This window comes from Hordeum vulgare, chromosome 7H (genome assembly GCF_904849725.1).
Source record: "Hordeum vulgare subsp. vulgare chromosome 7H, MorexV3_pseudomolecules_assembly, whole genome shotgun sequence".
Taxonomy (NCBI): domain Eukaryota; kingdom Viridiplantae; phylum Streptophyta; class Magnoliopsida; order Poales; family Poaceae; genus Hordeum; species Hordeum vulgare.
The window spans coordinates 429067119-429080580 of record NC_058524.1 but is presented as its reverse complement, the minus strand read 5'-3'; the positions used below and the strand labels follow the sequence as shown (position 1 = coordinate 429080580).

Here is a 13462-nt window from a genome sequence, read left to right as displayed (position 1 = left end):
ATCTTATAAGCCGTTCGATCCATCCAAGCCAGTTGGTTCAATTCTTTTTTTCGTAGGTGCTTTCCACGGACACTTCTTTCACAAATCCATCCCACGCGACTGGTAGAACTAATACCACATGCAGCGGCTCCACCATTTACAGCAACGTACATATAAACCAGCTAGGTGATTGTAGTTCAGGTAAGTTATGTATGCACTTCTAGTATTAGTTAGGTAGCAAGTCATCCATTCCCTAAAATAACAAGTTGGCTGCGTATGGATGAGCATAGACGTTGTGCAAGATGCTATAAGCCTATAACAATGTTGTGAGGGGTGGTCCGACGGTTGCGACAACGTGCTTCGACGATCGTAGTGGGTGCTTTGACGGCCACGACCATGCTGCAACGACAACCATGCTGCTTCGATGATGTTGCAAGGGCATGATTCAATGAATGCAATGGGTTTTCCGACAACCAAAATGATGCTACAACGACAACCCATCTGCTTCGATAAGGTTGTGATGGCATGCTTTAGTAGTCGCACCCATGTTGCAACGAACAATGATCCTGGCGTGCTTTGAACTATCGAGCCAATGCTGGGAAAGTGTGGTTCGATGACTGCGGGGATGCTCCGATGAAGGGTCAATTGCTTTGATGATGATGCGACAGCGTGCTTCGATGACCATATAGATGCTCCGACGAAAGCTCGATGACTTTTATGATGTTGTGACCGTGTGCTTTTATGACCACAGCGATGCTCCGATGAAGCCTCGATTGCTTTGACGATGTTGCGACGGCGTGCTTCGATGACCGCGGTGATGCCCCGATGAAGGCTCAATTGCTTTCATGGTGCTGTGACGGCGTGCTTCGAAGACCACAGCGATGCTCCAATGAAAGCTCGATTGCTTTGACGATGTTGTGACCGCGTGCTTTGATGACCACGACGATTCTCCGACGAAGGCTCGATTGCTTTGACGATGCTGTGACGGTGTGCTTCGATGATCGTGGTGATGCTCCGACGAAGGCTCGATTGCTTTGACGATGCCGTGACGGCGTGCTTCGATGACCGTGACGATGCTCCGACGAAGGCCCTATTGCTTTCACGATGCCCCGACAACGTGATTCGATGACCGCGACGATGCTCCGACGAACGCCCGATTGCTTTGGCAATGCTGCGACGGCGTGTTTCGACGACCGCGATGATGCTCCAACAAGGCCTGATTGCTTTGACGATGCTATAACAACATGCTTCGATGACCGCGATGATGCTCCGACGAATGCTCGATTGTTTTGAGGATTCTACGATGGCGTGTTGACCACGGGGATGCACCGATGAATGCCCGATTGCTTCGATGGAGTGCTTCTCGGTTGTGGTAGTGTTGCGATGATGGCACGAATGTTTCAACGATGCTACGCCGGCAGCCCAGCTGCTGCGATGGTACATATGCTTCGATGACCATGACGACAATGGAGCGATTATTTGTAGTACTACATACTCCCTAAAAAATAATGAATTTACCCTCTAAAGTACGTCTATATATATCCGTATGTGGTCTTATAGTGAAACATCTAAAAATATTTATATCTAGGAACAAAGGGAATAAATTTATATGTATGTGGCTAAGCATCAGGTCTGAAGTGCAAGTAATAAAAACAAAATGTATTGTTAAACAGTCACAGAACACTCAACTTCACACAACATGGGGGCAGAGAGACGCTCTACTATATAGGATAGCGTGCAATCGCACGGCGCTAGACGAGCATGACGAAGTCGAAAATCATCCGACTGATTTTACCGAAAAAGGCTTTCGTCCCGCTTTATAGATAAAGCAAACCACTGAGCCACAACACCCGACAACAGTCACATCAAATCACACACACGACGCACTGAGGTAGAGCAACACCACACGGTACCAAGGTTACGCCGTGGACACAACACAACAAGCCCAAACAAATAGAAACAACAAGCCGCCGTGGAAAATAGAGAATGGAACACTAATCCGGCTCCGGTGGTGGCGGAGGGAGCAGCGATGCCAAGCGGAGAGCCATCACACGAAGACGAGAGATGATGGAGTTGATGGCGTCTCGGTCCCGCGAGTGGCTAAGCGGCTGCCAGAGCTATAGATATCCGCACAATTTGAACACCGCGTCAGTAGCACGACGAAGAGGAATACGTTGAATAACAAGCTTATCCCGCACAGTCCATAGCGTCCAAGGTAGAGCCCCCACCGTCAGCCACCTAGTGTGGCGGACAAAAGGGGGCGTAGCCTGGAGTTGGGCGAGAATGTCAGGGAAGTTTGTGTGGCACCAGGTGCCACTGACCACCTCGCGGAAACAACTCCAAAGGAATTGCACGGACACGCAAGAGAAGAAGATGTGATTAGAATCCTCTTCCGTCGCACAAAGCGGACATATGTGATACATCTCCAACGTATCTATAATTTTTTATTGTTCCATGCTACTATATTATCAACTTGGGATGTTTTATATGCATTTATATGCTATTTTATATAATTTTTGGGACTAACCTATTAACTCAGTGCCCAGTGCGAGTTTCTGTTTTTCCGTGTTTTTGACCTTTTCCAGATAAGAATATTAAACGGAGTCCAAACGGAATAAAACCTTCGGGATGATTTTTTCCATAACAGAAGGGATCCAGAAGACTTGAGAACCAAGGCAGAGGGCCACAGAGGAGGCCATGAGCACCCTAGGCACGCCCCAGGGGGGCGCCTAGCAGGCTCGTGGGCCCCTCATGCCTCCTTTGCCCTACCTCTTTCGCCTATAAATTCCCTAAAATTCCCAAACCAATAGAGAGAGCCACGAAAATACTTTTCCGTCGCCGCAAGCTTATGTTTCCGCGAGATCCCATTCGGGGACCGTTCTCGTGCCCTGCTGGAGGGGGATTCAGATATGGAGGGCTTCTTCATCAACTCCATTGCCTCTTGCTATCCCACAGACAACAGCGCCAGAAATTGACACGTTGACAGAGGCTGGGCTTGTGTTGGTTTTTCCCTTGAAGAGGAAAGGGTGATGCAACATAGGAGCAGTAAGTATTTCCCTCAGTTTGAGAACCAAGGTATCGATCCAGAAGGAGGGTCTCGTCAAGTCCAGAGTACCTGCACAAACATAAAAAAGCTTGCACCCAACGCTTCAAAGGGGTTGTCAATCCCTTCAAGATTGTTTGCAAAGTGAGATCTGAAGGCGGAAAGTGCAACGAAGTAAAAAGTGTAAGGCTGAAAATATGGTGTGGAGTAGACCCTGGGGGCCATAGTGTTCACTAGAGGCATCTCTCAAAATAGCAAGTATTACGGTGGGTGAACAAATTACTGTCGAACAATTGATAGAACCGCGCAAAGTCATGACGATATCTAAGGCAATGATCATACATATAGGCATCACGTCCGAGACAAGTAGACCGATACTTTCTGCATCTACTACTATTACTCCACACATCGACCGCTATCCACCATGCATCTAGTGTATTGAGTTCATGACGAACAGAGTAACGCTTTAAGCAAGATGACATGATGTAGAGGGATAATCTCAAACCAATGATGAAAACCCCATCTTTTTACCCTTGAAGGCAACAACACAATGCGTTCCTTGATACGTCTCCAATGTATCTACAATTTTTGATGGTTTCATGCTATTATCTTGTCAAACTTTGGATGTTTTGCGTGCGTTTTATTTATTTTCTGGGACTAACTTATTAATCCCGTGCCTAGTGCCAGTTCCTGTTTTTTCCATGTTTTTGACCCCTTTCAGAGGAGATTTTGAAACGGAGTCCAAACGGAAGAAAATCCCCGAAAAGATTTTTTTCTGGAACGGAAGAAGATCGGAGAGCTTGGGGGCCAAGCCAGAAGAGCCCCAGGGGCCCCCACAAGCCCCCACCCCGCGGCCAGGGGGGCGTGCCATGCAGGCTTGTGGGCCCCCTGGAGGTCCCCTGACCTCGATCTTGCGCCTATAAATTCCCAAATATTCCCAAAAAATCAGGGGAACATCGTAATCACTTTTCCGCCGCCGCAAGCTTCTGTCTCCGCAAGATCCCATCTGCGGCACGTCCTGGTGCCCTACCGGAGGGGGGATTCGGACACGGAAGGCTTCTCCATCAACACCATGACCTCTCCGATGATGCATGAGTAGTTCACCATAGACCTACGGGTCCATAGCTAGTAACTAGATGGCTTCTTCTCTCTCTTGGATCTTCAATACAAAGTTTTCCATGATCTTCATGGAGATCTGTCCGATGTAATCTTCTTTTGCAGTGTGTTTGTCGAGATCCGATGAATTGTGGATTTATGATCAGATTATCTATGAATCTTATTTGAGTTTCTTCTGATCTCTCTTGTGCATGATTTCATATCCTTGTAATTATCTTCGAGTTGTGGTTTTTGTTTGGCCAACTAGATCTATGATTCTTGCCATGGGAGAAGTGCTTGGTTTTGGGTTCATACCGTGCGGTGACCTCACCCAGTGACAAAAGGGGTAGCGAGGCACGTATCGTGTTGTTGCCATCAAGGTTAAAAAGATGGGTTTTTCATCATTGGTTTGAGATTATCCCTCTACATCATGTCATCTTGCTTAAAGCGTTACTCTGTTCGTCATGAACTCGATACAATAGATGCATGGTGGATAGCGGTCGATGTGTGGAGTAATAGTAGTAGATGCAGAAAGTATCGGTCTACTTGTCTCGGACGTGATGCCTATATGCTAGATCATTGCCTTAGATATCGTCATGACTTTGCGCGGTTCTATCAATTGCTCGACAGTAATTTGTTCACCCACCATGATATTTTCTATTTTGAGAGAAGCCTCTAGTGAACACTATGGCCCCCGGGTCTACTCCACACCATATTTTTAGCCTTACACTTTTTACTTCGTTGCACTTTCCGCCTTCAGATCTCACTTTGCAAACAATCTTGAAGGGATTGACAACCCCTTTGAAGCGTTGGGTGCAAGTTTGTTTGTGTTTGCGCAGGTACTTTGGACTTGACGAGGCCCTCCTTCTGGATTGATACCTTGGTTCTCAAACTGAGGGAGATACTTACTGCTCCTGTGCTGCATCACCCTTTCCTCTTCAAGGGAAAAACCAACACAAATCAGAGAAGTAACAAGAAGAATTCCTAAGCGCCAGGGAAGGACTTTTGTTGCCGCAGCATGCCTCGCTGCCCCTTTTGTCACTGGGTGAGGTCACCGCACGGTATGAACCCAAAACCAAGCACTTCTCCCATTACAAGAATCATAGATCTAGTTGGCCAGACAAAACCCACAATTCAAAGAGAATTACAAGGATATGAAATCATGCATAAGAGAGACCAGAAGAAACTCAAATAAGATTCATAGATAATCTGATTACAAATCCACAATTCATCGGATCTTGACAAACACACCGCAAAAGAATATTACATCGGATAGATCTCCATGAAGATCATGGAGAACTTTGTATTGAAGATCCAAGAGAGAGAAGAAGCCATCTAGTTACTAGCTATGGACCTGTAGGTCTATGGTGAACTACTCACGCATCATCGGAGAGGTCATGGTATTGATGGAGAAGCCCTCCGTGTCCGAATCCCCCCTCCGGCAGGGCACTAGAACGTGCCCCAGATGGGATCTTGCGGAGACAGAAGCTTGCGGCGGCGGAGAAGTACTTTCGATGATCTCCTGATTTTTTTGGGATTTTTAGGGAATATATAGGCGCAACCCCTAGGTCAGGGGACGCTTAGGGGGCCCACAAGCCTGGATGGCGCGGCCTCCCCCTGGCCGCGGGGTGGAGGCTTGTGGGGCCCCTGGGGCTCCCCTGCCTTGGCTCCCAAGCTCCCCTATCTTCTTCCGTTCCAGAAAAAACTTTTTGGGGATTTTCTTCCGTTTGGACTCCGTTTCAAAATCTCCTCTGAAAGGGGTCAAAAACATGGAAAAAACAGGAACTGGTACTTGGCACTGAGTTAATACGTTAGTCCAAAAAATAAATAAAAGGCATGCAAAACATCCAAAGTTTGACAAGATAATAGCATGAAACCATCAAAAATTATAGATACGTTGCAGATGTATCACCTCTCCGATGATGCGTGAGTAGTTCGCCATAGACCTTCGGGTCCATAGCTAGAAGCTAGATGGCTTCTTCTCTCTCTTGGATATTCAATACAAAGTTCTCCATGATCTTCATGGAGATCTATCCGATGTAACTTTCTTTTGCGGTGTATTTGTCAAGATCCGATGAATTGTGGATTTATGATCAGATTATCTATGAATATTATTTGAGTCTCCTCTGATTTCTTATATGCATGATTTCGTATCCTTGTAATTCTCTTCGAGTTATGGGTTTCGTTTGGCCAACTTGATACATAATTCTTGCAATGGGAGAAGTGCTTGGTTTTGGGTTCATACCATGCGGTCTCCTCATCTAGTGACAGAAGGGGTAGCGAGGCACGCATCGTGTTGTTGCCAGCAAGGGTAAAAATATGGGGTTTATGTCATATTGCATGAATTTATCCCTCTACATCATGTCATCTTGCTTAAGGCGTTACTCTGTTTGTTATGAACTTAATACACTAGATGCATGCTAGATAGCGGTCGATGTGTGGAGTAATAGTATTAGATGCAGAAAGTATCGGTTTACTTGTCTCGGACGTGATGCCTATATGTATAATCATTGCCTTAGATATCATCATGACTTTGCGCGATTCTATCAATTGCTCGATGGTAATTCGTTCACCCACCGTAATACTTGCTATCATGAGAGAAGCCTCTAGTGAACACTATGGCCCACCGAGTCTATTTTACATATTATATATTCATATCTACATATAAAAATACCAAAAATACCTTGCTGCACTTTTATTTATTTATATTTACCTATTATCACTATCAGATCTCACTTTGCAAGTAATCGTAAAGGGATTGACAACCCCTTTATCGTGTTGGGTGCAAGTTTGTTTGTATTTGCGCAGGTGCCTTGGTGCCTCGTCTTGATACTCCTACTGGATTGATACGTTGGTTCTCAAACTGAGGGAAATACTTATCTCTACTTTGCTGTATCACCCTTTCCTCTTCAAGGGAAAAACCAACACAAGCTCAAGAAGTAGCAGGAAGAATTTCTGGCGTCGTTGCTGGGGAGTATTGAAGTGAAGCATATCTACCAAGTACATATCGCAAACTCATCTCTTGCATTTACATTATTTGCCATTTGCCTCTCGTTTTCCTCTTCCCCACTTCTAAAACAAAATTCACAAAAATATTCGCCTTTCTTTATTTTGCCTTTTTTGTTCGCCCCTTTCTTTCGCTTACTTTCTGTTTGCTTGTGTGGGTTAGTCTACTTACCCTTATGGCTAGTCCTATCGCTATGATCATTACTCCCGAGAGCGAGGTTCTTAACTTTAAACAAAATGAGGGAGAAAACTTAAAAGATGCTTGGTATAGAATTTGCAATGCTCAGAATAGATATACTCGTAAGCAATCTACTACCATTTTACTTCACAATTTTTATGTGGGTATTTCACCTTGCAATAGGTATGTTCTTGACACCATCGTAGGTGGAAATTTCTTGGCTAGCCATACCGTTGATTCTTATGGTGCTTTAATAAATTTGGTAGGCTCACCCCCACTCATGGTTAATGGAACTACTGTAACTTTGGAACATGTGATGCGTAGGCTGGATATTATTGAAAATAAAGTTGCTACGATAGAACTCATTGAAAATTTGGATAAAAAGATCCACAATAAAATCACTCAATATGGATCCAAGGTGGGAATGACTTTGAAAAATTTAAAGGAGAAGGAACCCATAGTTAACGAAAAACCAGATCATGATTCCGCTAGAGTTGGCAAACTAGAGGATGTTATAACCAACTTGGGTTCCGCTTTTTCTGCTGTTCAGAACACTCCAAATTTTGCCCACAATAAGGCCACTAAGCTTGTTTATGTTCCTAAAAACAATGCTGAACCATCTAGTAAGAGAGATGAAGATCTTAAAATGTTGAGTGTTCACCCTACCTATCTTGATATCTTAAAAAAACTATCATCACTAATGATTATCTTTGTTGCCTATCTAGGAGTATAATTATTGATAAAATTAAAGAACTCCCTAGTAATTATGATGGTATGAGTGGTTTGAGAACTAAAGATGACAATACTTGATTCTATTGCCTAACGCTTTGCTAAGGGCGTTAAACAATAGCGCTTGTTGGGAGGCAACCCAATGAATAAATTTATTTTTGCTTTTTTACTTTCTATTTTGTTGAGTCCACACCATCATGATTCTGTTATGATTGTGTTTTTATGTTTTAATTAGTGTTTGTGCCAAGTAGAACCTTATGATTAGTTTTGGTGATAGTTGTTTAATCATGCTGAAAAAAGACAGAAACTTTGTGCTCACGAAATTATTTTTAATTCCTATCCAGAAGGAGATTTTGAGTTGATTCTTTTTGCTTCTGATTGATATGCAAATTTACCTAATTTTCATAATTGTTTCAGAATTTTTGGGATAGCAGAGGTATATGAAATATACATATTTCTACAGACTGTTCTGTTTTTGACAGATTCTGTTTTTGTTGTGTTGATTGCTTATATTGATGAAACTATGGTTAGTATCGGGGGTACGAGCCACGGAGAAGTGAGAATACAGTAATATAACATCAATATAAATGGGAATTAAGTTTACCACAGTGCCTAAAAAGTTGGTGGTTTGTTTTCTTATGCTAATGATATCATGAGTTTCTAATTAAGTTTTGTGTTGTGAAGTTTTCAAGTTTTGGGTGATGTTCTTATGGGCAATGGAATAAAGAGTGGAAAGAGCCTAATCTTGGGGATGCGCACGTCATCCCAAGCCAAATTCAAGGACACCAAAAAGCCTAAGATTGGGGATGCCCCGGGAAGGCATCCCCTCTTTCGTCTTCAATCCATCGGTAACGTTACTTGGAGCTATATTTTTATTTACCACATGATATGTGTTTTGCTTGGAGCGTCGTGTATTATAGGAGTCTTTGCTTTTGTTTTATCACAATCATCCTTGCTGCACACCTTTTGAGAGGGACATGCACTCATCGTGAATTTGTTAGAATACTCAATGAGCTTCACTTATATCTTTTGAGTTAGGCAATTTAGCTCCCATGTGCTTCACTTATATCTTTTGAGCTAGCCAATTTAGATTGCATGTGATTCACTTATATCTTTTGAGCTAGATAATTTTTCTCCCATGAGCTTCACTTATATCGTTTGAGCTAGATAATTTTGCTGTAGTGCTTCATGATACGTCTCCGTCGTATCTACTTTTCTGAACTCTTTTGCCCCTGTTTTGGACTCTAATTTGCATGATTTGAATGGAACTAACCCGGACTGACGTTGTTTTCAGCAGAATTGCCATGGTGTTGTTTTTGTGCAGAAATGAAAGTTCTCGGAGCGTCCTAAAAATTTACGAAGATTTTTACTGGAATAAAAGAAAAATACCTGCGCAAAGTTCCACGTGAGGGGGCGTGCGAGTGGGCCACAAGCTCGTGGGCCGCGGCCACCCCCTATGGTCGCCCCATGATGGCTTGTGGGGCCCACGTGGCACCACCGCCCCCAATCTCAGTCCTATATCTTCCGTTTCGCCTGGGAAAAAAAAATCAGAGAGAAGGTTTCATCGCGTTTTGCGATACGGAGGCGCCGCCACATCCTGTTTTTCATCTGGAGGGCAGATCTGGAGTCCGTTTCGGGCTCCGGAGAGGGGAAATCGTCGCCATCGTCATCATCAACCTTTCTCCATCGACAATTCCATGATGCTCTTCATCGTTCTTGAGTAATCTCATCGTAGGCTTGCTGGACGGTGATGAGTTGGATGAGATCTATCATGTAATCGAGTTAGTTCTTGACGGGGATTGATCCCTAGTATCCACTATGTTCTAGATTGATGTTGCTACTACTTTGCTATGCTTAATGCTTGTCACTAGGGCCCGAGTGCCATGATTTCAGATCTGAACCAATTATATTGTCGCCAATATATGTGTGTTTTAGATCCTATCTTGCAAGTTGTAGTCACCTACTATGTGTTATGACCCGGCAACCCCGGAGTGACAATAGCCGGAACCACTCCCGGAGATGACCATAATATGAGGAGTTCATGTATTCACCGCGTGTTAATGCGTTGGTCCGGTTCTTTATTAAAAGGAGAACCTTAATATCCCGTAGTTTCCATTAGGACCCCAGTGCCACGGGAGGGATGGACAATAGATGTCATGCAAGTTCTTTTCCCTAAGCACGTATGACTTCATACGGAATACATGCCTACATTAGATTGATGAACGGGAGCTAGCCACATATCTCTCCATGTTATAGCTGTTACATGATGAATCACATCCGTCACACTCATCCATCATCGACAAAGTTGTCAGAATCGCGATTCTGATTCGGATCGGAGCTCCGTTGCAAGGATCATAAATCATAGAATCTTAACTACCAGGATCGTAGAAACTTAGATTCTATGAGCAAAATCATAGAATCGGAGGGGTTAGTTTGGATCGTAAGATCGTAAGATTCTAAGACTTGTGTCATGATTCTAACAACTTTGATCACCGATCCACTGCCTACGAGTCTTTTATTACTCGTTCTCGCTATGTTAGTTTGCCTAGGTTTGTGCCTTGCTACAAGAGGGATTGGGCCACTTTGCTGCTGCTGTCACTTTGCTGCTGTCACTACTGCTGTTACTTGTTACTTTGCTGCTGCTACTACTGTTCCTTGCTACTCCGCTGTTACTTGTCGCAAGACTTTGTTGGCACCAACATCCCGTCAACAAGGCTTTTTCTGGCGCTGTTGCTGGGAATTGTCAAAGCTTTTTCTGGTGTCGTTGCTATCATACTACGTTGCTACTGATACTTTGCTTGCAGACACTAATCTTTCAGGTGTGGTTGAATTGACAACTTAGCTGCTAATACTTGTGAATATTCTTTAGCTTCCCCTTGTGAGCAAATCAATAAATTTGGATTGAATACTCTACCCTCGAAAACTGTTGTGATCCCATACGCTTGTGGGACATCAAGGCTTTTTCTGGCGCCGTTGCCGGGGAGGCACATCTATATTCTCTGAGTCACTTGGGATTGACATCTGTTGATCACAATGAGGAATCCGAAAGATCCAAGAACTAAAATCCTACCTTCCACTACGAGGAGAGGTAAGGAACTGCCATCTAGCTCTGCACTTGATTCACCTTCAGTTTTGAGTAAGTTTGCGACATCGCCTCCTGCTAGAAATCTTGATATGTCGCCTATGCTTGATGATGCTATGCTTGATACTATGCCTGATGACGCTATGCTTGATACTATGCCTGATACTGCTTTGCCACTAGGTGCATTCCTTGATGCACATATTGCTAGAGTTGCTGCTAGATGTGATGATACTTCTGAAACTGCTGATACTATTGAAGTAGAACCTGCTACTATGCCTGAATTGCGTGTTATGCCTGATACGCGCTATGTTATGGAGGGAGGGATAGCTGAGGACTTTCTTGCATCTAAGGATAGCTATGATGTTGAGAAACTTCTGCGCAAGTGGAAAAAAAATCTCTAAACGCTAGGATGAAATACGACCCAAAGTTTGCCACTTCGCCTATCTTTGTGACCGATAAGGATTACAAATTCTCTGTCGACCCTGAGTTAATCACTCTAGTCGAATCTGAACCCTTTCATGGTTATGAGTCTGAAACGGTTGTAGCCCATCTTACCAAACTGCATGATATAGCCACCCTACTCACTAGTGAGGAAAAGATCCGCCACTACTATATGCTCAAGCTGTTTCCTTTCTCGCTAAAGGATGATGCTAAGACCTGGTTCACTTCTCTTGCTCCTGGATGTGTGCATAGCCCCCAGGATATGGTCTACTACTTCTCTGAAAAATATTTCCCTGCCCATAAGAAGCAAGCTGCCTTGCAGGAAATATACAACTTTGCTCAAGCTAAAGAAGAGAGTCTCCCATGAGCTTGGGGGAGGCTTATCCAGCTACTAAATGCGTTTCCTGATCACGCTCTTGAGAAGAATGAAATACTTGATATCTTCTATAATGGACTTACCTATGCTTCTAAAGACCACCTAGAAAGTTGTGCCGGTAGTGTTTTTAGGGAACGAACTATAGAACAAGCTGAGATTCTATTGAACAACATCTTGTGCAATGAGAATGCTTGGACTATTCCCGAACCACCTCCTAAGCCAACACCAAAGAAAAGAGGTATTCTATTCCTCAGTCCTGAAGATATGCAAGAAGCCAAGCAATCTATGTGAGAGAAAGGCATTAAATCTGAAGATGTCAAAAATCTACCACCTATCGAAGAGATCCATGGTCTCGATAACCCGATACAAGTAGTAGAAGTAAATTCTCTGCGTAGGTTTGATGAGAATGATATTCCTTTTGATAAACCTTCTAGCCTATGCATGGATGAATTTGATAACTTTGTTGCCAAACAACAGAGTTTCAATGATTATGTTAGCAGAAAATTGGAAAAGAATGCTTGTATGCTTAGTCATTTAAGTGCTTGTGTGGACAGAAATGTCAATGATCTAAAGCTTCTGAGTAAACATGCCTCTATGGTTACTACTCGGGTAGAACAAGTACTTAAAGCTCAGAGTGACTTGCTCAAGGAGTGTAATGACAATGCCGTCAGAGTCGTCACTAGAGGCGGTAGAATGACCCAGGAACCTTTGTATCCTGAGGATCATCCGAAGAGAGTTGAACAAGATTATCAAGGAGTTAGCACAGATGCACCAAGTCATCCGAGAAAGAAGAAGAAAGATGATAGGAACCTGCACGCTAGCAACCCTGTTGCTGCTACACCTGAGAGTCCAAACGATGCCTCTGTCTCTGATGCTGAAACACAATCTGGTGATGAACATGAGCCTAATGATGATATCAATAGTGATGTTCATGTTGATGCTCAACCTAGCAATGAAAAGGATGTGGAGATTGAACCTAGTGTTGATCTTGATAACCCACAGCCTAAGACTAAGAGATACGATAAGAATGGCTTCACTGCTAGGAAGCATGGTAAAGAAAGGGAACCATGGGTTCAGAAACCCATGCCCTTTCTGCCAAAACCATCCAAGAAAAAGGATGATGAGGATTTTGAGCGCTTCGTTGAAATGATTAGACCTGTCTTTATACAGATGCGTTTGACGGATATGCTCAAGATGTCTCCGTATGCTAAGTACATGAAAAATATTGTGACTAATAAGAGGAGGATACCTGATCTTGAGATCTCCGCCATGCTTGCCAACTATACCTTCAAGGGTGGAACTCCTAAGAAACTAGGTGATCCCGGTGTGCCCACTATACCTTGCTCCATTAAAGGCAACTACGTTAGAACAACGTTATGCGACCTTGGAGCCGGTGTTAGCGTTATGCCTCTCTCTCTTTATCGTAGACTTGAACTGGATAATTGACACCCACTGAAATCTCTCTGCAAATGGCCGACAAATCAACTGCTTTCCCTATCGGCATTTGCGAGGATGTGCCTGTTGTGGTTGCTA

At 43.7% G+C, this 13462-nt stretch overlaps 1 pseudogene; it reads right to left on the bottom strand.

Annotated features, from left to right (window-relative positions):
- Nucleotides 1-2096: 2096 nt before the first annotated feature.
- Nucleotides 2097-13462, bottom strand: part of LOC123409028 — a 65522-nt pseudogene continuing 54156 nt past the window's right edge.